The sequence below is a fragment of the Equus caballus genome, chromosome 24 (genome assembly GCF_041296265.1).
Source record: "Equus caballus isolate H_3958 breed thoroughbred chromosome 24, TB-T2T, whole genome shotgun sequence".
Taxonomy (NCBI): domain Eukaryota; kingdom Metazoa; phylum Chordata; class Mammalia; order Perissodactyla; family Equidae; genus Equus; species Equus caballus.
In genome coordinates this window covers 55769735-55795951 of record NC_091707.1, presented here as the reverse complement: position 1 = coordinate 55795951, position 26217 = coordinate 55769735, and the positions used below count along the sequence as shown (strand labels likewise).

At 53.9% G+C, this 26217-nt stretch overlaps 1 long non-coding RNA gene and 18 other non-coding genes across 19 annotated transcripts; all 19 read right to left on the bottom strand.

The window, feature by feature from the left end:
- Positions 1–206: 206 nt before the first annotated feature.
- On the bottom strand, positions 207–6639 carry LOC138920509 (uncharacterized). Its single transcript, XR_011431795.1, has 2 exons — positions 1743–6639; positions 207–641 (listed from the first exon to the last, which is right to left on the bottom strand). It is a non-coding gene; the product is annotated as an uncharacterized lncRNA (long non-coding RNA).
- MIR656 (microRNA mir-656) lies at positions 6625–6702 on the bottom strand. The gene has a single exon (NR_033043.1). It is a non-coding gene; the product is annotated as a microRNA mir-656 (primary transcript).
- A 673-nt stretch (positions 6703–7375) lies between these two features.
- On the bottom strand, positions 7376–7449 carry MIR410 (microRNA mir-410). The gene has a single exon (NR_033025.1). It is a non-coding gene; the product is annotated as a microRNA mir-410 (primary transcript).
- Positions 7450–7710: 261 nt separating this feature from the next.
- MIR369 (microRNA mir-369) lies at positions 7711–7780 on the bottom strand. The gene has a single exon (NR_033014.1). It is a non-coding gene; the product is annotated as a microRNA mir-369 (primary transcript).
- Positions 7781–7849: 69 nt separating this feature from the next.
- On the bottom strand, positions 7850–7929 carry MIR412 (microRNA mir-412). The gene has a single exon (NR_033027.1). It is a non-coding gene; the product is annotated as a microRNA mir-412 (primary transcript).
- Positions 7930–8000: 71 nt separating this feature from the next.
- Positions 8001–8079, bottom strand: MIR409 (microRNA mir-409). The gene has a single exon (NR_033024.1). It is a non-coding gene; the product is annotated as a microRNA mir-409 (primary transcript).
- An 836-nt stretch (positions 8080–8915) lies between these two features.
- Positions 8916–8999, bottom strand: MIR541 (microRNA mir-541). Its single transcript, NR_033039.1, has one exon. It is a non-coding gene; the product is annotated as a microRNA mir-541 (primary transcript).
- Positions 9000–10905: 1906 nt separating this feature from the next.
- MIR377 (microRNA mir-377) lies at positions 10906–10974 on the bottom strand. The gene has a single exon (NR_033019.1). It is a non-coding gene; the product is annotated as a microRNA mir-377 (primary transcript).
- A 1646-nt stretch (positions 10975–12620) lies between these two features.
- MIR496 (microRNA mir-496) lies at positions 12621–12723 on the bottom strand. The gene has a single exon (NR_033037.1). It is a non-coding gene; the product is annotated as a microRNA mir-496 (primary transcript).
- A 436-nt stretch (positions 12724–13159) lies between these two features.
- Positions 13160–13300, bottom strand: MIR154B (microRNA mir-154b). Its single transcript, NR_127958.1, has one exon. It is a non-coding gene; the product is annotated as a microRNA mir-154b (primary transcript).
- A 186-nt stretch (positions 13301–13486) lies between these two features.
- On the bottom strand, positions 13487–13550 carry MIR154A (microRNA mir-154a). The gene has a single exon (NR_033007.1). It is a non-coding gene; the product is annotated as a microRNA mir-154a (primary transcript).
- A 4104-nt stretch (positions 13551–17654) lies between these two features.
- Positions 17655–17727, bottom strand: MIR485 (microRNA mir-485). Its single transcript, NR_033031.1, has one exon. It is a non-coding gene; the product is annotated as a microRNA mir-485 (primary transcript).
- Positions 17728–18397: 670 nt separating this feature from the next.
- MIR134 (microRNA mir-134) lies at positions 18398–18468 on the bottom strand. The gene has a single exon (NR_033005.1). It is a non-coding gene; the product is annotated as a microRNA mir-134 (primary transcript).
- A 307-nt stretch (positions 18469–18775) lies between these two features.
- Positions 18776–18851, bottom strand: MIR382 (microRNA mir-382). Its single transcript, NR_033023.1, has one exon. It is a non-coding gene; the product is annotated as a microRNA mir-382 (primary transcript).
- A 2790-nt stretch (positions 18852–21641) lies between these two features.
- MIR487A (microRNA mir-487a) lies at positions 21642–21721 on the bottom strand. Its single transcript, NR_033032.1, has one exon. It is a non-coding gene; the product is annotated as a microRNA mir-487a (primary transcript).
- Positions 21722–22062: 341 nt separating this feature from the next.
- On the bottom strand, positions 22063–22173 carry MIR3959 (microRNA mir-3959). Its single transcript, NR_127952.1, has one exon. It is a non-coding gene; the product is annotated as a microRNA mir-3959 (primary transcript).
- A 1849-nt stretch (positions 22174–24022) lies between these two features.
- Positions 24023–24119, bottom strand: MIR655 (microRNA mir-655). The gene has a single exon (NR_033042.1). It is a non-coding gene; the product is annotated as a microRNA mir-655 (primary transcript).
- Positions 24120–24931: 812 nt separating this feature from the next.
- MIR544-2 (microRNA mir-544-2) lies at positions 24932–25021 on the bottom strand. The gene has a single exon (NR_033041.1). It is a non-coding gene; the product is annotated as a microRNA mir-544-2 (primary transcript).
- A 674-nt stretch (positions 25022–25695) lies between these two features.
- On the bottom strand, positions 25696–25773 carry MIR889 (microRNA mir-889). Its single transcript, NR_033046.1, has one exon. It is a non-coding gene; the product is annotated as a microRNA mir-889 (primary transcript).
- Between the last annotated feature and the right edge of the window lie 444 nt (positions 25774–26217).

Below are 26217 nucleotides of genomic sequence, written 5' to 3'. Positions count from 1 at the left end.
TGGCCCTGGCGCCCACCTGGGAGTGTGAGCTCACCCGCGGGGGGATGGACCCCTGAGCGGGGAGATGCTCCCTGCCAAGGGCCCGCGGGCAAAGGCCAGTGACTCTCTCTGAGACTCCCTCTTGAAGGCAGATGGCCTTTGTTTCAAACCTTCTTCCACTTAAGGAGCATCATCTCGGAACACACAGACACACAAACACACTTAGATTTTTATAATGCGTATTTATTATTCAAATGGCCTGACAATGTTCAAAGTGTTTGAAAAAGAAGAGCAGGAATTTGACCTCCTTCGAACCCACATCTTCACCTCCCAGCCCCGCCGTGGGTGGAGAAGGGCACGGGTCATTTGCTCTTTTACTAGAGTTTATCTCCCCTCAGTACTTCTCCCCGGACCCCAACAGCCCTCCCCGCTGAGGTCTGGCCCGGTACTCAGTCAGGGTCCTTTAAGCAGTGGGGCTGCGGGTGGCCTCTCCTTCCTCCTGGGTGAGGCGGGAGGGGGCGCTGGTCTGGCAGGCGCTGGGCATCTCTCTGCTGGAGCATGGGTGCCCTGAGGAGCCGGGACCACTATGGAGGCTGGTGAAGCAGGAGAGGGGATCAGGGGAGGAGAGAGAAAGCAGAGCTGGCCCATGAGCAGGCTGGCCACTGAAAGAGGAGGCAAGACAGGAGAGTCAGGGGGAGGGAGCCAGAACTCACCTACCAGCCCCGTGCTTTCCTGGGGTCCCTGACAGCGCCCACAACAGAATCAACCACCCACCTGTCACAGGGGTCTGTGCCCCACCCTCACTGAGTGACACTGGCTTGCCCCCTACTGCCTTCTGCCTCAGTTTCCCCAACCATTAACCACCATCCTGGACAGAAAGTGAATGGAGACCCAGGGCCATGGGGATGTCAGGCCCACCTCCCCTCTTTTCTTTCCATCGTTTCCTCTCCCAACCAGCGCCCCCTCCCTAGCCAGGCCCCCCTTCTAGTTTTCCTGGCTAAAACCTGCCACAGACACCACCACACCCGGAAAGAGATAAATAAATAAAAGAAAAACAACCTCAACTGTGAAAAGCAGTCCAAATCTGATTTTTTTCCGGCCTGAGTTAATTACACTTTAAATTGGCATGTTTACTGATCAGGGATTTCAAGTTAACAGAGACACCCCCCTCCCCAACTGTTTGTACAGTAAAACTCGGCAGGCTGGCGGGCTCCCCCAGGCCTTGGCAGGCCCCGCTGCTCCCCTGCCAATGGGAGAGCATAACAGAAACATCTATTTTTGAGTGTTGGAGAAAACGAAGCTATCACAGATGGTGGGAAGCGCCATTCTGGATGCTTTCCCACCCCCACCCCCACCCCCACCGAAGGGCTCTGTGCACCTTCTCCACGGCGTCTTGCCCTGGGGAGGACCAGGGCCTTCACTCTCAGGGGACCCCAGACACGGGGCCCAGCCTGCTCAGGCACCCCTCACACAGCAGCGCTACCCGTGAGGGGTTCACTCCCATCTCTGCGGCTCCACTGGGAGCAGGGCCTGCCTCTCCTCGGAGCAAGGCTGTGCGGGGCGTGGAGGGAGCTCTGGGGAGGAGTCAGGAGGCCCCGTTTCATTCATTCACTCAGTGAACACTGTTTGGAGCTCAGAAGAGCTGCTCTGAGTAAGATGGCACCATCCCTAATAATGGGCTTGGGTTTCCCTTAAACGCTGTGGGCCCTGGGCAAACCCCCCCTCTGCTCCAGGCACAAGTGGGAGGCAACCAGTGCACTTACCAGAACCGAGGAACTCCTCCAGGATCAGGCTGGGCTCCCCAGCTCACAGCGCACGTCTCTCCAGGCACAAGAGGTCTGGTGTAGGCTCCTCTGGTCCAGCCCTTGGCTCATGGTTGGGGTCAACCAAAGGCTCCATGCATGGGATGTCTGTATACTGGGCACAGGCAAGCGCCTGGTCCAGCACACCTGCAAAGGGAAGACAAGGCCAATGAGCATCATGTGGCGCCTTCCCCGGGCTAGGTTCTGTGTCCCATGGTGACCAAACCAGAAACAGTCCCTGCCTCTGTGCAGCCTGAAAGCTGGGCAGGGAGAGACATTGATCAAAGGATCAGAGGACTGATAACTGACTGCATATTGGAGTTGTATGTATAGAGGTGGATCAAGGAAGGCTTCCTGGAGGAGGTAGCACTGGAGCAGAGCCTTCAAGGATAAGGAGGGACAGGCATTCCAGGCAGGGCCACAGCTTGAGCAAAGGCATGGCACTGGGACTTGTAGATATGAAAACAACTTCAGCACCCAGAACCCGAAGAGTTCTTTGAGAGGTCCCATCACACTCCCATTTGGGTCCTGCAGCCATAAAGGCACCAAAGTCCTACCCGGGGACTGGCCACGTGGCCCAATGTGGCTCCTGTCCTCCCTGCTGCCCACACCAGGCCTTCCGGGCCCCAGACCTGCCCTTCCTCGGGGTCCTTCCCCAGCCCCAGCCCTGCGCGCACTCCGCGGGCTGGCGGGCAGCGCGCTTCGCATGCGTCCTCCACGTCCTGAGTAAGATGGCACCATCCCTAATAATGGGATGATGATGAACGAGACCGCATGGCGCCCGTGCTTCCCGGCCCTAGGGCCTGTCCCTGCTGGTGACAAATGGCCCCTCTGCCTCCACGGGGTCTTCACAGCGGCCTCGACTGCATGGCCTTGGCGGAGATTCATGTCTGTCTACCCCAGATTCTTCTTCCTGTCTCTGCTTCTTTATTCCCTCAGAGCATGCTTTCATTTATTCATTCCACAAACATTCTCCCAGCGCCTCCTGCGTAGTCGCTCCCGGCTATAAAGATCGGATTCAATACACCCTCACGTGCTGAACACCTGCGCTGCGCCGGCGTGTGAGGCCAGCTTTGATCCGGGTATTAGCTGTGCACCTACTGTGAGCCGGCTCCGCGGAGTCAAGGCCATGGCTTCGGGAAGCCCAGCGGCAGGAGGCAGCATCCCCGCCGCGGGTACTGAGTCCCACTAGGTGCTTCTACAGCCCCAGGCTGCTGGGTCCCCTCTGTCACAAGGAGGGAACCTACTTCTTCACCAGAGGCGGGTCTTACTAAAAACCTAGATTCAGCTGAGGAAATGTCAAGATCGGGTTAGCTTAATTCAATGATTCGTGAACCGCGGGGCACTGTATCTCGCAAGCAGAAGGGAGCTCCAAGGAGCTGTAGGAAATGGCAGGATTTTCTAGGCAGGGGGTCTAATGGGGCGGACGACCTCACTGGGGCTCCCGAGGAACTTCCAGACTGAGGGGTTCAACAGTGCGCTTGGGGAGCGGCTGGGACCGCCCTCAGGCGAGGCGTGGAGTCCTGGTGGGGTTTAGCACAAGGGGCGCCGTTTGCAGCCTGTTTCCTTTCAAGTCTCAACCTCAAAGTTAGAGACAACCCACAGGAAGAAGCCATGGCAGAGCTCTTGGAGCTCCGTGGTCTTGCCTGTAAGGAGGTGCAAGGGGGCAGGGGCAACGGGACGAGAGGTCTCACTCAGCCTGGACATTTAGGGGTTCTTTGCATCCTCGGGGGCCCACTGAGACTGTGACCTCGGGGAAGGGGTAGGGGGTGGTCTCCAGGACGGCACCAGCCACCACTCCGTGCAGTGCCAGGAGGTGTACAAGCCGGAAGCCGGGGGTGGGGGGGACCTGGGGGGAGCCCCGCCCTGCAGAGATGCGCTGGCGAGTCTGCGCCCTGTTCCAGCTCACGGGCCGCCCTGACTAGATCTGCACTCAACGAGGCAGCAAATACCGCCGTCAGACGCGCTCAATGTGGCCGCAAGACGCGGGGCCATGCGGTCTCAGTACCTAGATCTCCCTGGACCCAGGCTTCCGACAGAGCCAGCAGCCCTCCCCCAGGCCAGGCACAGCCAGGGGCCACGGGGCTGCACCCAGCTGCAACCCCCCATTTTGTGGGCGATGCCACCGGAGACCCCAGGTGGGTGCAGGGATAAAGGCCATGAAAAGTATAGCAAGCTAAGTGTGGGGAAAAGGGAGCCTACCCCATCGTGCAAAGAGAATTTGGGGAGATTTGACGGGCCCACCTTCTTCTAGGACACAGGGACAGTTCCTGAAGCCAGGCGCTGGCTCGCAAGCAACAGCAGGCAGCGAGCTTGATTAAGAACAAGCAGCCTGGAGCCAGACCCTGCCCTGCCGCCCTGCTGGATCATCTTGGCCAAGTCACTCAACCTCTCTGTGCCCCATTTCTTTATCCGTGAAACAGAACCTGCCCCCAAGGGCTGAGGAGGAGCATGAGTAAACACCCCAGAGTGGAGGCGGGCCCAGGAACAAGGCAAAAGCCCATTTGGGGCAGCTATGATTTTTCTTATCTCCCTTGAAAATGACAAGAGGATGGGAACGTGGGTCCGATTTGCCCAACGCCCTCCAGATTCTTGTGGAACCGTGTCCAGGGGACACAGTGCGGGGAGCTGGGACACCAGCCCACGCAGGCACCAGGAAAGGCGTGCACGTGAACTTGGAGCCACGGTTGGGTTTACGCAGCACCTCAGAGGTGGGCCCAGGGCTCTGAACCTCCGGCTCAGGGTCCCCGGGAATCTCATCCTGGCCGCTGGGGGGACCGACGTTCTCATTCAGCTTGTCAGATGAGAAAAGCTCTTTGTTTATTTTCTCTTCTCCTCAAACAACAGATAAACCAGTAATTTGGCTTTTAATGAAATTCTGCACTCAGCAGCATGGGGTCACTGTCTTTGGGTCTCAGATGAGTCTGGAACATCCCGCTGCAATGCCTGCTACCCTGGGCTGACACTTTGTCTCATGCATAGTTCTCAAGTGGTGACTGATGTACCCAAGCGGTGGCCTATAGCGGACTCGGGGGGGTGCCCGCGCTTGTTAATGCCGTGGTGTGGGGACGGTTACATTGGAGTTATTAAGGAAGGGTAATGTCGCCTCCCACCCCCCACATACATTTAATATATTACAAAGATGTGTGGCTGCATTAAAGCAATTTTCATCTCCAAATGTTCCCATTTAGTCAGTTCCATGCATAAAATATTAGCCCTGACACCAGGCTCCAGCCCGTCGCAGACGGAGTTCCCCAGAGCACCTGGCTCTGCCGGCCACCGATCGGCCGGAAGCTGGGGGCGCACTCAGTTGGTGTCTGCGGGATCATATGGGGGCTGGTCACTCCTTTCAGGGCCCCGGGGACCCCTTGGGAGGTGGAAAGAAGAGCCCACAACCAGCTCACCTGTCTCTTTTGCAGCAAACCTCAGACTCTGAAATCACATCCTGGAAAGGACAGAAAAAGCCGGAAAACCAAACAGCTTTTAACAAATGCAAAGAATTTCTAAAGCCGATTACCATATTCATGGGCTCTTCACCAAGTCTTCTTGCCTGCCTCCTTTGGGCCTGGCACTTTCCTGGGGTTAACTTCATAAGGTCCCTGCCCTTAGGGAGTCTGACAGTCAATCAACAAACACCCATCATTCCTCTGCTATGGGCCTGGCTGGGTCCTGGGGTTGGGGACACACCAGGTAACAGGACAGAAAAAATGCCTGCCCTCAGAAATCTTACAGTCTAAGGGGAGAGGGAAGTAGACATTAACCTCAATTCACTTTGGATGGCAGAAAGCTAAGGCAGAAAACCTGACAGGGTGGCTGATTGAAGCTGGCTGGGAAGAGTTGGGGGCTAGACTGGGGGACCAGGGACATTTCATCCCCTCTAGAATCCTGAACTCCTGCTCTAGAAAGGGGGCTGCCACTTGCAGGGGGAACAGGACACTGTGTGGAGTGTCCTGAAAAAAGGATATGCAGGGCACGGGGACTGGGGACGGAGGTCTGGACCCTGGACGGCAGGAGGCTAGGGGCAGGCTGCACAGAGGAGACCACCGGGACTCAGCTCCCCGTGGGAGGACAGAGGGATGCTAACTGGGACATACTGTGAAGCATGAAAGGCAGGAAGTGGCAGGAATGAGGGTGGCCGGTCCAGGGCCTTGGGACACTAGTCACCATCTTGGAGCCAGCCACGAGGGGAGGGGTGCAACAGAGGGGCTCCAGGCTGTGCAGAGAGAGCCAGACTGCACTCTGGGGAGTTCTCCCTGGCAGAAGGAGGAGGAGGCAGTGGAGGGAGAACCAACGGAGGCCTGTGCAGTGGTCCAGGCCCAGAGAGACCCCCGTCTTGACAGAGAATCCCACAGGGGAGAGGCATGCACGGTGGTGAGACCTCCAGGGTGAGGATGTGGTCCTGCACCCCTGGGGATGCTGCCACCCCGCTCAGAAAGAGCTTCCTGAGGCCCACGAGACAGTTAACGAACACTGACCCCTCGCCCACCCTGTGGAGGCATCTTGGAGTTCACGTGTCCAACTGCCCTGGACCCTTCCCACCCCCGGTGATCCTGCCGTGGTCTGAGTAGGGCCGAGGACGTGAGGATGCCAAGGTGAAATGGGGACCAGCAGGTAAAGGCCTGGCCCCACGCGGAGGGAACCGCCAGGGGCAGGGATGTTGGGGCGCACCGACTAGGGGACTCAGAGGTCCCTCCGTGGTGTTTTGAGAAGCCCTCCAGAACGGAGGGGGCTGGGAAACTACCAGGCCAGGTGGCACAGGAGCTACAGCAGGTGCCCAGGTGAGCCAATCCAGAGGCTTCCGCCGCCTGGAGTCGGCACCCGGAGTGGAGGTTGTCCACGGCGGGATTCGATTCCGGAAAGAGGTTGACTGTATAATATTCATCGTATAGAAAGTGAACACCTCACAGGCAACCTATTTCAGGGACCACTGAGCAGGGCTGACTCCAGACGGGAGGTTCTTCCTCCAGACGGCCCGCCACCCGCCCCGGGGGGGCGGGATGCGAGGTGGCAGGGGCGGGCCCTTGGCCATGCAGTGGCGGCGCGGCCCTCCCGACGGCGGGCGTGCAGGAGGCATGCAAGGCGGGAGCTGATACTGAAGAGAGGTCGACCGTGTATTGTGCGTCATGATGGATGCGAACGCGCCACGGGCGACCTCTCCTCAGCACCACGTGGAGCAGCACGCTCAGCAGGCAGGCCTCCGGCTCTTCCCAGGGGTGTCACCCTGCGGGGCTCCGAGGCACTGGGGTGAGGGGAACGCGGCCGGGACACGCTTCCCGGGTGCAGGCCATGCATGTGGTCAGCCCTCAGTGAGGGGTTCCATTGGGGAGCCCTCTGCCTCAATGGCACTGAGCATGGAAACAGCCAGAGCCCGTGTCACTCGTCACACGTCAAGCGAATGCTTCATGACCAGCCTCCCCAATGCAAAACCCCCGCTTCTTCCCCGAAGTCGACATGCCCTCCAGGAAGCTCTCCCAGGACGGAGTCAAAATGTTGAAGGTCAGCAGAGAGGGTGGTAAATGTCATTGCAGAGCCCATGCATTCACGTACCCTGGACGGGGCAGGCCTCAGGCCCGGCCCTGCATGCGAGGCGTAGGTGGTACTGAAGACAGGCCATCTGTGTTATATTCGTCATTAATAAAGCGAACTCATCACAGACAACCTCTCCTCAGCTACCCAAGGTGACACGGACTCCAGGACCACGGCCGCTGCAGCAACGGTGGGCGCCTCCCGGAAGCCGTCCTGAGGGGGGATCAGATACCAAAAAGTGAGGGGACACAGGACAAGGCAGTGCACGCCCCGCCCAGCCCAGCCTCGGGGACCAGGCCTCCCTCCGGGCAGCCCGCTGGGGCAGTGACCCAGAAGCCCCCACCCCCTTCCCACCCCAACCAGGGCTTTATCTCCAAGAGGTCCTCCGAGGTGAGCTTTGATACCGAGAAAAGATCAACCATGTATTATTCGAAGTCAATAAAGCGAATATGACACGGTCGATCTCCCTTCAAGTACCAGGAGAGGCGCCGAGCCGAGGAGTGGGCAGCTTGGCCCAGGCCCGCGGGCCCGCAGGCTGCGGTGGGTACGGACGGCTAGTGGACCAGGTGAAGTACATTAGAAACAATTACTTTCCAACTGGTCGACCATCCCTCCTGTACCCCGGAGCGGTGCTGATACCGACGTTCTTCCCCGAGGTGCCACGGCCTCCGAGACGGCCCCTCTGATGGATTTTGATACCGAAAAGGGGTTCACCGAGCAACATTCGTCGTCCAGATGCAAAGTTGCTCGGGTAACCTCTCCCCGAGTACCATGGAGAGGCTCGGATGCTTGGACTAAGGTGGATGCTGCAAGGTGGCCGTGCTTCCAGGAGACCCCCCCAAGGGTAGCTTGAGCACTGGGCATCAGGGGCTGGGGGCTGTACCCTCTACCAGGACCACCCCCCCAATCGCCGAGGTCAACCATTCCATCACCTCCCCAGAATGAGCCACATCCAAGAGTTAAGTTGAGACCCAGGCGGGATCTTAGTCCACAGAGAGGGTGCCCATGCTGGGACCCCTTGCCCCGGATGAACTCCCCACAGGAGCTCACGGATAGCTGAAGTGCCCTTTTTGCTGAACTACCCCAACCACGGGCTATCGGAAGATGGACCAGACCCTGAAGCAGAGCTGATGAAGAGGAAATCCTGCTTGTGCTCAACTCTTCATTCCTGGACCCCAAAGAGGAGGGACTCCAGGGCCCCCCAGTGGGCACCGAGCCTCCCTCGGGAGGACGATGCCTTTGGAAGGAGCTCAGGGGGGATACTGTATGGGCACACAATGCTGAGGCCAGGGCTCCACACTCCGAGCCCCCACCAACACCACCTCTAGCTCCCTGCAGGCATCGCCACCCCGGAATCCTTCAAAGGGCGATTTAACACGAAAAACTGGTTGACCATTTGATTAGCCCCACAAACAAAGCAAGCGAAACACCAAAAGTGAAGGGGGAGAAAAAGAGGAAGAAAGAAGCAAATGAAGTGCAGGTGACCTTCAAAAAGAGGCAAACAGCCCAGTATCAGAAACCCAGGCTTCCCCGGAGATGACATCACATCCAGACTATGCCCCAAATCATGGACTGGCGAGCGAGGGTCGGGGAGCAGACGACAGATGCCACAAGCAGAGACTGGATTCTGTGCCCACCACCCATTTTGCGAACTCTGGAGTGGGACCGACAGCAGAATCCTTTCCCTGACGTTGGCATGAGTTCAGAAAGCCCTCTGGTCTCGCTACGACTGGGGCAAGAGGCCAGCCACCTAAGGTCTATCCTAAAGAAAGAAAACACGCTATGGACAGCAGCCCTTCAGGGACCACGGACACTGACCTGCAGTTCAGAGACTCCTCCTCAGAGCTGGCATCGCCTCCAGAAGTGCCCGTGAGAACCGGCTGGATCGCGACAGCTAGAGGACCAGATGGCGCACATCAGTATACTCAAGGCACGTCCGGGGCGGCACCCACGCACCTACCCTCCAGAGGCCTCCAACTGCTGGCCACCTCCTGAGGGTGGCGCGCTCCTGGAAATCCTCCAAGGCAGGGCTGATCTGGAAAGAGAAGCACCACGCACTGCTGGTGGTAAATAAAGCCTGCCAGCAGAGGACAAGCTCTTTTCACGCCCCGGGAAATGGCTTTAGTCCCAGAAGCAGCGCCTCCAGGACCACCACCTCCCAAACAGGCTCAGCCTCCATGACCAGGTAACACTTGGCACCAGTCAGGGGCATGTCCTTGGGGCCAGCATGGAGCCCTGAGAGGGGCCACACCCTGGCGTCCAAGGAAGGATTGCACATAGGAATGTCCCAGCCTTCATGTGTCCTCGACAGTAGCACTGCAGACAACTGTCCAGAGGACAAGTCCCCACTGACCCAGGACGTTCTGCCTCACTGCTGGAGTCAGCACGTCACCCCACCCACAACCCCACCAAGAGGGAGCAGACCAGCTGAGGCATGTCACCAAGATGGCGCATGCTCTGGTGACAACATGCACCCACTTTACCAGCGTGCCACCCCTGAAGCCAGCATGCCCAACTGGGAAGCTCTCCAGGAAGATTTAGGACAGAAAGGAAAGATCAGCAGCAGCAAAACACCGTGCCTCGGACCCTCCGTTCCCACTGACCCTGTCAACTCCACTGCAAACACACACAAATTTAACCGTCTTAATGAGAATTGTACCAACATTGGTTTTCATAAAGACATGTTTTTCAGAGCAAATTCCATTAAACTAATCCAATTCCCTGCTGAGCTTTTCCGACTGTGCTGCTGAGCTGTTTTCATTTCTTTTATTTCCCCTGTTATTTTCCCAAAATCATTTTCATTAGGATCAATTCTTTTCCATTTAAAAATCTGAATGAAGATTGGACTCCTCGATGTGCTTTGTGTACATCGAATATCGTCGCTCAGAGCCGCCACCGGCCTCCTCCCAGGGCCACCGCGTGGACTGCACGCCACCTCCCCGGGTCCGAAGCGGCCGCCTAAACCTTGTCAAGGAAATTGGATGCTTCTGCCAATTTGTAGTCAATCGAACACGTCCTACTCTGTGCCACTACAGTTGACTTTAGTTTTATTGTGTGTTGATTATTTTTATCACTATTATTTAATACAGATGGGATGAAATACTGACAGCCTCTATTCATTTCATAACCCAAGAGAAAATGAAGAACCGTGTTGGGCAGGGTGAGAGAGAGAGAGAAGCAGAGAGGCATAGGAAAAATTCAGAGAGAAGAGAGAAGACAAGAGGAATCTGGAGCAAAAGAGAGAGAATGAGAAGCTGCAGCCTTTAAAATCGTCGAGTGCAAACTCTACATATCCGCAAGGTCAAAATACCTTCAGAGAAAAAGTGGTGGAGGCAGAGTGCCTTTGGGGTCAGTGGTCAAAATGGTGACGTAAAGACAGAGGTCCCAGGCCAAAACGGTAGCAGGTAGCACTCACACCTTCCTGCAAGGGCCCCAGGTGACCCATGTCACGGATCGAGCTTGTGTTCTCTGATCAACGTTCATTCTTGTCCACTGGAGCCGTGTAGACACCCACGTCTACACCATCCGTTCTCGTTCACGGGAGAGGTGGAGACCCTGGGCTGGGTCCCGGAAGCCATCCCAGGCAGGATTTGATACTCAAACAAAAGTTGCCTTTGTGTGATTCAACATAAATAAAGCGAATTCACCAAGGGCAACCTCTGCTCAAGGATCAAACGTCGGCAGGGACAAGAACACCACCAGGACGCCTCTTCACCACCGGTGGCACCGCCTCCAGTGTCTGGCTGCGCGTCTCCCCAGGCCGGCGCTGACACCAATTCCTGTCTCTCTCTCTGAGGCTGCCACGACATCCGAGGAGCCCCACGTGTGATGGGAACACGGTGTGTCGTCAGGGAGGGTATCAGGCACCGGGGATCGTCCCCTGAGCTGGCTTCGGCTGGGTGTGGGTGGCGGCTGGGGCCTTGAGAACACACAGCATAAGTCAGGCCCATGCTTGGGGCAGCATCTGGTCACTTACCCTAGAGAGGCACAGACACTGAAGTCCTGTCCCAAAGCTGGCGTCTCCCCCGGGAAGTCCCCAAGCTGCGATTTAACACAGAGAGGGAGCAGCTGTCTAATGCTCTCCCTGTGTTGTGAGCATGGCAGGGTCCATGCAGCTCCCAGCCTGGGGTCCCTGACCTGCAGACCGGCCACTCCTCTGCGAGGGGGCGTGGATGGTACCCTCAGGCCAGCACGGGCTTGCGGCTGCCCTTCATTCACTCTTCCTTCCAGGAGGCCTCAAAGGGAGCATCTAATAAAGAAAATAGCCAACCAGCCATTACTCACACAGTCAGCATCACGTCTACTGTGCACTGTTCGGGACACAGCAGTGGGCAGGACAGACAAGCCTCTGCCCTGGGAGGTTGCACTCTGTGGGGAAGGACAGTAAATGAAGATCGATGATACAATAACGAGATAATAATAACAACCATCACCAGGGCCAATGCTTACTCAATGTCACTATGTGCCAGACACTGCCATCATTTAGCTCATATATAGCACTTTTTTTTTTTTTCTGCTTTATCTCCCCAACGCCCCCCGCACATAGTTGTATATCTTAGTTGTGAGTCCTTCTAGTTGTGGCATGTGGGAAGCCGCCTCAACATGACCTGACGAGCAGTGCCATGTCCGTGCCCAGGATCCGAACCCTGGGCCGCCGCAGCGGAGCGTGTGAACTTAACCACTCGGCCATGGGGCCAGCCCCCATATATAGCACTTTTATACCTACCCTATGAATAGGCATTAACCCCATTTTACAGACAAATAAACTGAGGCACAGAGACGTGGCAGATTAAGTACCTTGCCCAAGGTCACACAGCTAGCAAACATAAAGTAATAACAAATGCTATTAATGATTCTTATCTTGCACCAGGAATAAACAGACCATGCCATGGAAACCTGTCTGCAAATATCATCGATTCTCACTGCCGAGGGAACCCCCAACCACCACCACCTCCCTGGAGGTCACCCCGAGGATCAGGACACCGAAGGGGTAGTAACACGTTGCATAAATAAAGTGTGTGCCTTCCACTCGGCCGGGCTGTTGGGGTGACGCAAAAGTCTCTTTCCTTAAAACATGCCTCATATCCAAGGTGATTTTATCCCCAAAAGACATGTACCAAATACACTCATTCACTAATGAGCCCTCAAGGAAGGGAGGGTATGACTAGAACACCACGGTCTCACCTAAAATGAGTGTCACCCCTGGGCATCCTGGGCCAGGTGACACGTGTCACACAGAAAGCACTTATGCGTAGATGACCCGTTTCCTTACCTGGGCCAGGCGCCGGCTGAAACTTCCCCTTGTGACGTTTTCCCAAGAAGAATTTAGTACTGAAAGGAGATTGGCCATGTAATACTCATCATAAATAAAATGAACACACCATGGACAACCTCCATTCGAGTACCTGGCTAGGGTGCTGGCTTCCGGCACATTCCAGACAGCAGGCCTAAGGACGGACGGGATACTGAGAGTGAGGATGCTGGCAACACACACTGTCAACAAAACACATGCTCTGTGGTCCAGGCGAGAGGTGCGGACCCCACTGTCCCTTCCTTGAAATCAGCACCCCTTCCAGGAAGCCGTTCAGGGAGGGACACGCTGCCACACGGAGGTGTGCAGAGCATCACGTGTTACGCGCAAAGAGTAAGCAACGTGGATGGCCTCTTGTCAATCACACAGTGACTCTACAATGAAACTACCGCCTCGCGGGGAAACTGGCGCACCCCTAGAGGTGGACGACGACACACTGAGGTGAGTGAACACGGGTGACACACACATGGGAAATCGTGCACACGCGCAGCTTGACCATCCATTCAGGCGTGCGCACGCCAACTCTAGTTCCCAAAGTTGGCCTCGTCCCAGGGTGCTTTAAGGCCAGATTTGATACTTAAAAAAAGGTCAACCATGTATGATTCGTCGAAAAATAAAGCGAATGCATCATGGAAGACCTCTCTTCAAGCACCGCCGAGTAGCTCTGGTAGGAAAACCTGCACTGCCTCCCCTGAGTTGGCACCACCTCCAGGAAGGTTCCCGTGGATGGGGCACACAGAGGGCTGGGGCCGGGCACACAGCACCAGGAAAGCACCTGCTCTGTGCTCAGCCGGGGTCAACGGTCCCTCCGCTTACCCTGGAGAGGAGCTGACACCAAGTCCCCGCCCTGAAGTGGGATTTGGTACTGAAAAATAGGTGAACCGTGTATGATTCGTCACAGATAAAGCGAAGGCAACACGGATAACCTATCTCCAAGTACCGCGGATTGGCACCGACCAGGTGCCAGTGCCTCTTCTCCAAAGCTGGCCTCCTCCAGGAAGTCCCCTAAGGACAGAGTGAACACTGAGGGTTAGCAGACTGACTGAGAGAGGGTCATAAGTGAAACACACCCCCGTGTTCAACTGTCCCATCCTAGACCCTGAAGGGGCCCGGCATCGACACATTTGCCATGCTTGGTGGGGTATCTACGAAGCACTTTCGGGGTGGGGGTGAGGGGGTGGGGTTGAAGGTGGAGAGGTTAAGCGCATAAAAATTCACTATTTTGATCACATTAAGGAACATTTCCTCATGTCACATTAGCATCAAAGCTGACAGCAGAGATCCCCTCCTCACAGCGGCCTTGTGTCCAGGAAGCCCTCGAAAGTGGGAATTCATGGCGAAGTTGACGTTGCAACGTTGATCATAAAGAAAATTGGCAGCATGGAATGCAAACGTCGTTAGACCACAGCACGGCACTGACCTCAGAATTGTGGCCTCATCTGCAAAGGTGGGCACGACTTCCAAGAAGTCTCCCTAAGGGTAAAATGCACACTTAAGGTTAATAGAACAGCAGATACAGGATCAAAAATAAATCCTCCCTTGTTAAAAGTAAATTCACATACCTAGCAAACGGTGTTGACTCCACGTCCGTCCCAGAAGCTGGCACTGCAATGGCATCCTGCCAAGGTGGAAGGTGATACTAAGAGGGGGCATCTGGGTATGATTCATTCTAAAGAGCAAATGCAGAGTGCAAATGACAGTCGAGAGAGTTCTAGATAAAGATGGCAGATGGAGTCAGATCACAGATTTTTCCTCCTCTAGCCGATAAGGAAATAAACAAGTGACCATGTAACCCATGAAAAACTAACACAGAGTAGAAAAGCACTCATAGAAATCATAGAAGAAGACAGCCTTGAAATGAAGGAACAGCTAACCTTACTAATCAAGAAGGCTTAATATGATTCAGAAAAACTGAAAAAGAACCATAGCGACTGAGTCAGATCCTGGCGAAGAGCTAAGGGAGAGCCCTTCTCCTCCACAAACTCAGAGAAATGTTGGATAAAATGCAACCCCAGCCAAAAACAACTGGTAAATAAATGCACAGCTGGAAGGAATGGGAGGAAGGGACACCCTCAGCTGCCAGGGAAGACAGACTTAATGCGTAACAACAAGATTGCAACCTGCCACCAAGAGACCGAAGTGGTGCTGTGCTGGCTGGAGGCTCGGAGAGCCTGGGGTCGTCACGTCCGAGCTGGAGATGTGATCTTGGACCCCAGAGAGGTGGGGACCTGGGACAGAAAAGGGAGCCAGAAGACTCTATACTGCCCCAGAGAAGTGACAGCAGAGTGGGCAGGAGGAGCTCTCCTCTGAGAAGCCAAAGCTCCAGGACAAAGCTGTGATGAGGATTTACACCAGCCGATGGGACGGGAATCCTGAAGCCAACGAACGCGTGGGAAAATCGGTCCCAGTCGGGGAGACCCCTGGGGGGCCAGGCAGACGCCCGTGCAGAAGCGTGCTGCTGCAGCTCTGGCACAGGGAACAAAACGCAACAGAAACCCTCCAATGCCCACTAACGGGAATCTCACAATGAAAAGTTACCAGACCCGTGAAGACAGGCACCGTCGTGAGTCGACAGACTCAACAAAGAGAAGGACTTGTACCCCAGGGCTGAGAGAAATGGTACAAGAAGCATCTTCAAAGTGACCAAAAAGATGAAAAAGAGCTAGAAATCATGGGGCTGACTAGAACAGTATCAAACAAAATAGGCCGATGAGTAAAGGTGGAAGAGCTGTGGTCAGACATTCTCAGAGAAGAAAGACCTCCTGGAGGAGAGGGCCGCCAAGTCTTCCAACAAGGTGCGTGAAAATCCCGTAGGTGATGCAGCCCAGCTAAGGAAGAGCTGTGAGGAAAGGCCCCATCAAAAAAGCCAGGGAAACGCTAACAGCAGACGACCGTGGAGCATTACCTACAAGGGTCTAAGGGAAAAAAAGAGGCTGAGGATTTTATACCTAGTTAAGCTGTCCCTTGGGTATAGAAGTGAGAGAGACATATTCTCAAACGTGCCAGGACTGAGGGCTAGCATCTATGAGCCCTTCTTAAAGAAATAATGAGAAATCCATTCTATTGAGAGATGCACTGAAATTAAAAACTCAGGAATCGAAAGGCTTTGTTGAAGGGAAAAAAACCAACTAGTGGTCAGTAATGAATCGATTTAAATATAGAACTATGATTAAACACCTGCAAAAACTGTGGTTATAGAACAAAATGCACATATTTATAATGGAAAAATTAAATTATATACCAAAAAAGAAAATCAGGAAGTAGGGAAAAAAGTAAGAAAGATTTTCTTATATTTCAGAACTAGGAGTGAAACTGAAACAGTTAAAATATATAATGATCCCAACCACTTAATGTTTTACACAATAATTTTTCTTGATTTTTATGGGGATCTTTTAGGAACTGATACTTCTTGTGGTAGAAGGAGAAACATTTATCAATTCTTCCAATTTTCATCAGCTCATTCTTTAGGTTAAATTCCAGTAAAATTTTAGTTAACACTTTTAATAAGGATCACGTACAGTGTGATCTCAGATTTGTAAAATATCTTTCTCTCTGCCTATCTACCTTCCTATTTGCATATATGCTCAGATAGGTATTTGAAATTTCTAAAACCCTGAGGGTTATTTCTGGGTGGACAGAGAATTGGGTAATTGTCTCTCTTTTTATTTACATTTTTCCATCTTGCTTGAATTTTTTATTATAAGTATATTGTTTTTATAAATACGGTGATAAAGGAAAATAATTATTCTTTTTGAAAAGAAAAACTAAATTAAAAATAGAGCTGCCCTCTGTCCTTGAATTTGGGGTGACCTCCAGGTCAACAGATATGGTGACTCACCCACTCGCTTGGCCCAGAAAAAACTGCTGAGTGTGATGCCCCTTCCCTGACTTTGCCGACATATCTAAGGGGTCCTCCCTCCAAGACAAATTTTAATACTGAAAGAGAAGGGAACTACCTACTGTTTTCCTTTAAAAAACAAAAAAACCTCAGAAGCATCACGGACACCGTTTCCCCAGTCACTTAAGCTCTTAAACCTAGTGCACATGCTTCTTCCCCAAAACCGGCAGCATCTTCCATGAACAGACCGAATGAGGGCAGGGACCACTAGCAGCACCTACCCGCTCGTTCCAGGGCCACCCACATGTTCCAGTACACTGTCCTGGGGCCAACGTGACTGTGGCTTCCTAGAAATCAGCATCAGCTCCCTCCAAGAAGATGCCTGGCGAGATGTGATACCGAAAAGAGATCGACCGTGTATTGGGCATCATTAAATAATGCGAACTCACCACGGACAACCTCCCTCCGAGTACCATGAGGAGGCGCTGCTCGCAGCATCCCTGCGTCCATGCAGCCTGGGCGGCTTGGGACTGGCCTCTGAGGGTGGACGGGACACCGAGCATGAGTGGACCAACTGGCTCAATCCCCATGCCAAACGTATGCTCTCTGGCCAACCCCTTGTACACCAACCCGGGATTAGTGGGGACAGGAAGGCCACTTCCTGTACTTGGCTGGCCATGCAAGCAACAGTCAACAATGCAAAGAAGTCAGCTGCGTGAGAGTCATTACAAAGGAAGCAAAGAGCTCTTGAAAGAACACAGTTTGCAAGAACAGGTTGCCACTGCCCCTTGGTAAAGCTGGGATCACCCTACAGGAGCTCCCTGGAGGATGTGGGGCTGCTGCGGGTCGGTAAACCAGGGTTCCCACAGGTCCTGCCTCCTGTTCTCTCCCATATCTGAGAGCTGACTAATAAAACATGCTTCCGGGTGCCCCTCCAAGGTTGGATTTGATGGTAAAAAAAGTCATCCATGTGCATTTCAATGTTAATTTTTTAAAAGTTAGGGCATTACAACAGCCTCTCTAGGTCGTCGTAAAGTTGGCGCTGCCCCAGAAAGTCGCCTTAGGGCCAGCTCAGACGCTGGGGTTAGTGTGTCAGTAACACGCATCCTCAGGAAAGCGCTTGCTAGGGGCTCAGCCATCCCGGCACCTACCTTGGAAACAGCACTGGCCCAGGAAGCCCCCCGAGGCAGAATTTGACACTAAAAGAGAGGAGAGCCGTGTATGACTCGCTTTGATGAATCGAATTCATCACGGCCAGCCTCTCTTCAAGTACCAAAAGCGAACACTGGCGAGAAATCCATTGCCTCTACTGCAAAGGCGGCTGCCCCTCGCAGGAGCCCTGTAAGGAAAGGGTGGGACAAGATTGGGTAGTGGGCCGAGTGACATACTACTACATCAATTGCATGCTCACCCGAGACGCACTTACCCTCAGGGGGTGGGTCCTGTTAGTCCTCCTGGGCAAGAGGGGGTGGCATTCTATAGCCGTCATGAAGTAGCCTTGGTGGTAGCCCTTCGGTTCCTATGATGGAGCAGCACTGACTGGAGAACCACGGCCACTTCCCAAAGCAGGCACCACCTCCACGGATCCTCCTGTGGAAAGACAGGATGCTGGGGTTTAGAGGACCAAGTGCCACACCTAGTACCTAAAGCACATGTTCTGTGAACAGTCACACACCCTGGAGAGGAGCTGGCCCGCTCGCTTCAGGTCCCTCATCGGAAGGCAACAGGCAACGTCAGGTCCCAGGAACGCTTCAAGGATGCTGTGACAGTGATAGTGATGAAGGGGGTACCAAGGATGACTCATCAATTTTTAAGTGAACACACCCTCCCAACCACGGCTGTCCAGTTCCACTGAGCAGTCGCCACCACAAGTCCATTGCCGCGGGCCCAAAGTTGGCAGGACCTCCTTGAAGTCTTCCGGGGTGGGCGGGGTGGGTGCTGAGGGTTGGTGACTAGGTGGCCCACAGGGTGAACAGAGTGCTTGCCCCTCTGGTCAACCAGTCACACACCCTGGACAGTGCTGACACCAGCATCTCTTCTGGAAGTCGGCCTTGGGCTCAGGAAGCCTCTCTTCAAAGTCTTGTGAGGTGACGCTGGTGACAGAACCACGGCTGTTTTCCTCGAGTTGGCGTGGCCTAGGGAAGGCCTCCTACAGATGGATCGGATGCTCTCGTTAGTGGACCCGCTGACTTACAGCTAGTCAAACATGGTGTCCCTGGCCAACCAGCCATTCCTGTCTTCTCCACATGGTTGACGACACGGAGACATCTTCCCTCAAGCCGCCATCGTGTCCAGGAGGTCCTTAGAGGTAGCATTTGGTACTGAAAAAAGTGTTGTCCGTGAATGATTCGTCATAAGTAAAGCGAATCCACCACGAACAACTTCTCTTCAAGTACCACAGAAAAGCAGAGACAAGACAGACAAGGGGTCCCCGTCCACTGCTCCAAGGGGCGTGGCCTCCAGCCGCCGTCCTGCCGGCAGATGGAACACCGAGCGTTAGTGAGATGGTTGACGTGTGTCCTGAGAACACACCGGAGTCTGGGGGGTCGTCCACTCACCTGCCCTGGAGTGGGGCTGCCACAGTCCCCCTTCCCCGGATTTGACACTGCGTTCCTGAGTCCTCAGGGGTGGGGTTTAGAAATGAGAGAGGCCACTTGCGCTTCACAATGTGAACTCGGCACAGGTCAGGAGGTCTCCACAGGTGTGTGGACCCAAGGGTTTCTGAACGGGGACAGTGGACTTCTCAACAGAGCACACTCAGTTATCCATCAAGCGTGCTGAGGCACTAGCCAAGCTCCTTTCTGACTTGGGGGTGGTTCCAGTGAGAGCCCCAAGGCCACTGCTGGCTGCTCTGGCCCGGGGCCCGAGGCACCCTCAGGACCATCTGACGGAGGCTCACCAAGCTCTCCATGATGCAGGGAGACCCCCAACCCCCTCCTACCCGCTCCGCTCCACCACCCATCTCACCCTGATAACTGCCCAAGAAAGCAATTCCACAAAGGATGCCACCAAGTCAGTCGCCCACCTTCACCAAACAACCTCAGACCAGTCGGACCAGGTTCCACTTCCTGAATTCACCACTCCTGGTGAAGCCAATCCTCATACTCAGAGGCTCAACGTAAGAGCCCATCTCCCGCCTTCCCTCCACGTGCCCCCGCGCTTCCACGGCGCATGTGGAATGATGGCCCATCACAGCAGGCCATCACATTCTCCTCCACATGCTGCGCCTTCCACCTCTGGAGGGCTATTTGTCCTCCCATTTCCCACACCAAAGGCTTGCAGTGGGTAGATGGCATCCTTGCTCCACATCTCTACTTCCAGACCATTTTTCCCCCCTTTTCCTTTCATTCACAGTGCATAAATGAGACCCATTGCCCACCAGCTGGATAATGGTCACCCAGGTCCTCCTTGATAGCTTCTGGGTCACCATCTTCTTCCCTTGACACCTCCCGATTTCCTTCTCGTATCGTTAACCACCACACGTTGATGCTATACCCAGCTCCCCAGCAGCGGCCTGGGGATTCCTCACTTCCAGTGACCTTTGCTTCCATCTCACCTGGTCCTCCAGCCCCAGGGTCACTGCCTCAGCTTGGATCCTGACAGTACTAGTCATGACACTTTCTCCCAAAGCTCCGGGCTACCACTGACTTACTCTAGAACCCTGACTCAGCCATGATCACCTTCAGAACCTCTGGCCCATCCCCTCCCCACCTTCTCACTCCTGACCCTTGCTGGGCTCACCCAATCCACCCAATCCGAAAGGCTCTACCCTTTAGGACATCCCATGTTCCCCATGTCCCCCACCTTGGTGGGGGCTCCTGTCCTAGCACCACCTTCCATTGACTCACCCCCATATCTACACAACAGCCTAGATGGGCTCTCTGTGGCCACCTCTGTTATCAGTGATCATTTCAACAGAGACCAAACACCCCTCCCTGCTCAGAACCCTCCCAGAGCTTCCATCTCACTCAGAATAAAAGCTGAACAGGCCCCAGCCTCTGAGCCTGCCTCTTTCACCTCAGATCCACTCCTCCATGGCTCAGTCCAGTCCCACTGGCCTTCTTGCTTTTTCTCAAAGACGCCAGAGGGCTTTTCATGTGCCATCTCCTAGTTCCAAAACACTCCCACCCCAGACCTCCATCTGACCCATCCCCTTACTCTGTTCCCACTCCCCCTCCCCAGAGAGACCTTTCCATACCCCTGTATTTAACATAACATCCACTTTTGCCTCTTGCTGCCACCTTACCCTGCTGTCCTTTTCTCCATAAAACTCCACAGTGGGTAAAATTATGTTTCATAGTTTGTATTTTACTGTCCGTCTCCCCACGAGATCATAAAGTCCATGTGAACAAGGACTTCATCTTGTTCACTGCTCTACCCCCAGTTTAGAAGAAACAGCTAAGGTCTAGAATCAACTAGAATACAGTATACAGTCAATCCTTATTTGTGGAATGGCTAAATCATTCCTCGTTGATCGATCAATTCATGGACCACGTGGTTGTGCTAATAAGAGAATCTGATAAAGGAAAAAGAGAGCCCTCTTGAAAAAGCATTCACAGTCAAAGCAGATATCCCTTCCCCAAAGCATTTATAAAGATGGGCTGGGTCTTGTGGGAGAGTGGACCGAGAGAGACCTGTCAGAAACAAAGAGTAGACTCTGCTCAACGAACTCTCCGTGTGCCCTGGAACGACGCGATGCCAACACGTCTCCCCTGACGTTGGCACTGTTTCCAGAAAGCCTTCCTGGGCAAGATTTGACACTCAAAAAGAGTGATCCCTGGAGCAAATGCAATAAGAATGACCAGTTAGGTACCACACAATATCACTGCCGCGTCCTCACGTTGGCACGGCCTCCAGGGAGTCACCCTACAAAAGGATGGGGTTTCGTACGATGGAAAGAGAAACCGGTGGCAGATGTTCTGTGTGAGTGGGATCCTCACTGGTCAACTTTCCATGATGGTTTGGTGCCGATACCAGCACCCCTTCTGGAATACCACAGCCCTCCTCGGCGGCCACCTTCCGCAGAGATTAGATTCTGCTCATGGTGCAACGAGTGACATGCATCTTAAAGGAAGCATGTGCACTGTGATCCACCATCCACATACGTACCTTGTGCAGGTACAAAAGCCAAGAGCTCTTCCCCAGAGGCGGAACGCTGTCCAGGCAGCCCTCCAAAGCAGTATTTGATACTGAAAAACTGGATGTCCCTGTATGATTCGTCATAAATACAGCGAACACAGCAGGGATAACCACTCTTCAAGTACCGAAGGCTAACGCTGATGAACGTGTCTTCACCAGAGTCGGCCTTGCCTCCAGCTAGTCCTCCTAAGGATGAATTGGGGACTGACGGTTAGGAGAGTTGGGTGGTGCACGGTGTAGACAAAGCCCATGCTCTCTGGCCAACCATGCATTCTTGTCTCCTGGGAAGGGGCTGAGGCCAACAGCTCTTCCCAGGAAGCTTTCCAGGCAAGATCAATACTTAAAAAAAACAAACCTTCCCTCATATGACTCAGCATAAATAGAGCCAACTCGGCTAGGAGAAGGTCTTTGCAAGGGCCAAGTACTACAGGGCTAAGGAAGCCACCTCCTCTTCTCCCGGAGTCTGTCCTGAGAAGTCTCTGGATAGGTAGGGACTGTGGATCAGTTGACATACATCATTGATAAAATGTATGTTCTCTGATCAACCATCCATTCCCCTATCATGGACAACACTCGGCTCTCGGGTTGGAGTCCTGTAGGAGCACATCTCCAGGTGCCGGTTTGTCCTGAAAAACAGCAGCTCTGATGTGATTAACCACAAACACGGTGACACCCCACAGTCAACCCCGACGCTGCTCATCCCCGGAGGTGGAGCATCCAAGGCCTCGATGCTACAGCTTGGGGGTCTAGTGGCTGAATGCTAACTAGGCACAGGCTCTGGGATAGACCATCCTTTCAAGTACTGGGGAGGTAAAGGCTGGAATTCCATCCCTGACGGATGTCATCCTGCAGTACTCCTCTCTTGTGGGACGTCCCCGGGGGCCAGGTAGGATAACGAGAGCTGAAAGACCATTTAATATACGCCATAAATACAGATGGAAACTATCTTCAAGGGAGATGAGGTGGAGCTGAGCACTGAAATGGCCTGGCCCCCGGAAGTCCCCAAAAGAAGGATTGTGTTCTGAGGGCCTGTGGACCTCACATGCTGACCCTCCGCCCATGTAACTGTGTGACGGGGCTGACACAGAGCCCTCCCTGAAGGTAGGACACCTCCACACCATCTTCCATGGTACCAGAATGAGGTCAACTGTGGTATCTGTCACAGACGACGGAAGAGCGCCCTGATGGTCCCTTGTCAAACCTCATGTGCGGACACTGACAAGAACAACGCCATCCCATCTCCAAAGCTTCTGCTGTTCCTGGGGCCTCTCCTGAGAGTGGTATAAATCTCTGGGTTAGTGGACGGGGTAAGACATTCATCAACAGAGTGCACACCCGGGGTCAACTCTGTACTCACATACCTCACGGGGAAGCAGAGAGTTTTCTTACTGTGAAGCTGGTGCCCCCACCAGGCGTCCATCCCGCATTGATTCCCTGAAAGGCCTCAACCATGCTGGTAATCACGAATCAATAAAGTCATCAAGATGGGGAAGAGCAGGGCATTGCAGCAGCTCCAGGATGTCGCCCTCAATGCAGACGACATCCTGAAGGTAGTGGGGCGCAGGTGACATCTCCACCAAATTTGGGATCTGGGCCAGCCTCCCTTCCCCAAAAGCATGGGTTCTATTCCTGCACTGAGCGCCACGTGCAGGAAGCCCTGTGAGACAGAGCTGAAGAGAGGAAGAGGCATCGGCTGCATGGTCTCCATCAAGAATGAGCGAAGGGAGTGCAGCTCAGGGCCAGTGTCTCCAAGTGCCAGGCAGCGGGACGGTAAACCCCTCTGGCTACGCCGGCAGTGCCTCATGGAAATCTACCTGCAGAGGAGATGGACACTGGGATGGGTGACCTCGGAGAGAAACGGGGAGGTCGAGCAGAGGTCGGCTGGCCTTTCACACACCTGGGGAGCTGGTGGCCCTGCATCCAGCCAGTCAACCGGTTGGACTTGACCTTCCAAAGCAGACTGCCCTCAGAGGAGTCTTCGTGAAGGAAGTGACCTTCCCTCGAGTGTCCGGATGGAGCGGAAACCACATCTTTTCCCCCGCCCAGCCTCCAGGAAGCCGCCCTGCAAAGGACTGAGTTTAGAGGATCAGTGCCAGGGAGAGCTCGAGCCTTGGGGGTGGGCTCGGCGATCAGGCGCCCACCGACTTGCCCGGCAGTGCTGCGGACACAGAGGCCCCATCTCTGGAGCTGAGCTTGCATCACACCCTCACTCCAAGGCAAGTCAGCATTGAAAGCGGGGGCAACTTCATACAAACCACAAAAACACCGCAAAAGTTCACTGCAAAAACACTGCAAAGCGACCCGGGCTCTCCCCAGCGGCGCCGCCCTTCCAGGAAGCATGCCTCACGGAGCTCAGGACGCCCCGGGCTCACATCCCACACAAGGCACACGCTCTCACGTCTCTTGTGCGGGCGGCCCTCCGAGGCAGAGTCTGATATTCAAAAAGAGGTTAACCATGTATTATTCATGATGAATGAAGCGAACATAACACGGATAACCTCTCCTCAAATATCCTTGAACAGTTCTGAAACGAAAACCATGGCCTCTTCCCCACCGTGGGCTTTGCCTCTAGAAGATTCTTCTTAGGATGAGCTGAATCCCAAGGGTCAGGGAATCGGGTGTGCACATCCTGTAAAGAAAGAACACGTGCCGGCATCAGTCATCCATTCCCAGGCCTTGGTCCCAGGGACTAGACGTGGCCCTGACACCAAAGTCCGAACCCCGAACCACACTCAGAGCCAGGCTCAGAAAGACTTCCAAAGCAGGCTCAACCCTAAAAAAAAGACCTCCCTCCAAGGATGCCTGAGAGGTAGGATTTGACGACAAGAAGAAACCAGCAGATGGAAGTGCATCACAGAGAAGCAAAGCCATCACGGATAATACCTCTGCTGACAAAATGGAGCATCGTGAATCCCCGAGACAGGGTCTCCACCGCAGGATGGCCTCGGTTCCAGGAACTCCTCCTTCAGACCGACTGGAAATGGAGGATTACAGAATTAGATGGCCCGAGGCATCAGTAATGCTGTTGAGCCAGCACCTGACGTATCTTGCACTGGGCGGACACTCGGGGCCTCTCCCTTAAGCGGGTCTTGTATCTGTGAAGCCCTTTGAAGCATGATTTGATTCTGAGGAAGAGAAACCTCATGACATTCATGCATCAAGTGAGCCATCACAGATAACCCTTGTTCACAAACCAAAGAGCAGTGTATTGATTCTGGGAAGTGGTCTCATGATGGATGGCATATGGAAGGTGGGGATCTGGGGACACACATCACAGATAAAGCACACAATCTCCAGCCCTGAACTGTTCCGAGTGTTGTCCACTGACCAGTAGCGTTAGCATCACTTGGGAACTTGCTAAAAATGCAGAATCTTGGTCCCTGAATCAGAATCTGCCTTTTAACAAGATCCCTAGGTGATGAAAATCTTAGAAGCATTTTAAAGTTTGAGAAACACTGCTCTAGCCAACAACTCACACACACACACATACACACACACACACGCACGCACACCCCCAGAGGTGCCATTGACCACAATGTCTGATTCCTAAAGTTTGTATTCCATGAGAATCTCTAAAATGATGTGGATCCAAGAGAAGGCATGTGGTCATGCCATGTCCATCAAAAATAAACTGAATATTCAATGCACTGCGCTCAGAAGCACCAAACAGGAGTAGCGGCAAGAAATGTACTATTTTCCTCAACGTTTGCATATCCTCCAGGAAGTCTTCCATGCTCAGAATGCATGCCAAAGCTCAGGGGACGCGGATCCAGATGCCCCGGTCCACCATCTAGCTGCCTAGACAGATGCTTGACATCAGCATCTCTTTAAGGAATTCCTCAAGGCTAAGAGTTAATCACAAGAAGAGAAAGACAGATGAAAATTACCAACATCTTCCAAATGGCCCCGAGCACCCAATTTCTATCTCCACCCCAAGGCTGGTATTAGTTCAAGGAAATCACCCCAATGGCTTGCATTCTGGGGTCACTGAATTAGTTATTAGAGATCTTCAATAAAGTCACGCTCTGCAGGGCGGGGAGGCACCAGTGTTCTCTTGCTGAAGTCGGCACGGCGCTGGAGAAAACTTGTGAAGCAAATTTGATACTAAAACAATGGTTGTCCGATATTAATCACCATGAATATGGAGACCATACTACAGACAGCCATTCTTTAAGCACCAAAGACCTGCGCCATCCAGAAGAGCTCAGCGTCTTCTCCAAAGTCACCGTCCCTTCCAGAAAGTTCTCAGGTGGTCCAGACAATGCAGGTTAGAGGGTCAGCTTCACATACTGAGAGTCAGGCACATGCTCAGGGGTCAGTCACATCCTCAGGCAGGACGAGGGGCACTGACACCAGCGACCCGTTGCCAAAATTGGCTTCACGTCCAGGAAGCGCCTCCAAGAAGCAGGACTTGATGAGCCATGAGTGCCGTGTCACCCGTAAAACACACCCATGACCAATGTGGGTGAGAGGCAATACCAAGGAGCCCACCAGCCCCTTGCCGAGCGAGGCCCTGTCTCCAGGGTCCTGAGGCTTGGAGCACAGGGCTCTCAGCACAAGCTGGACGCATGCTCTCTCATTCCCTTCCCGGCTGGAGCCCCGGGGAGAGGCTGACGCACACA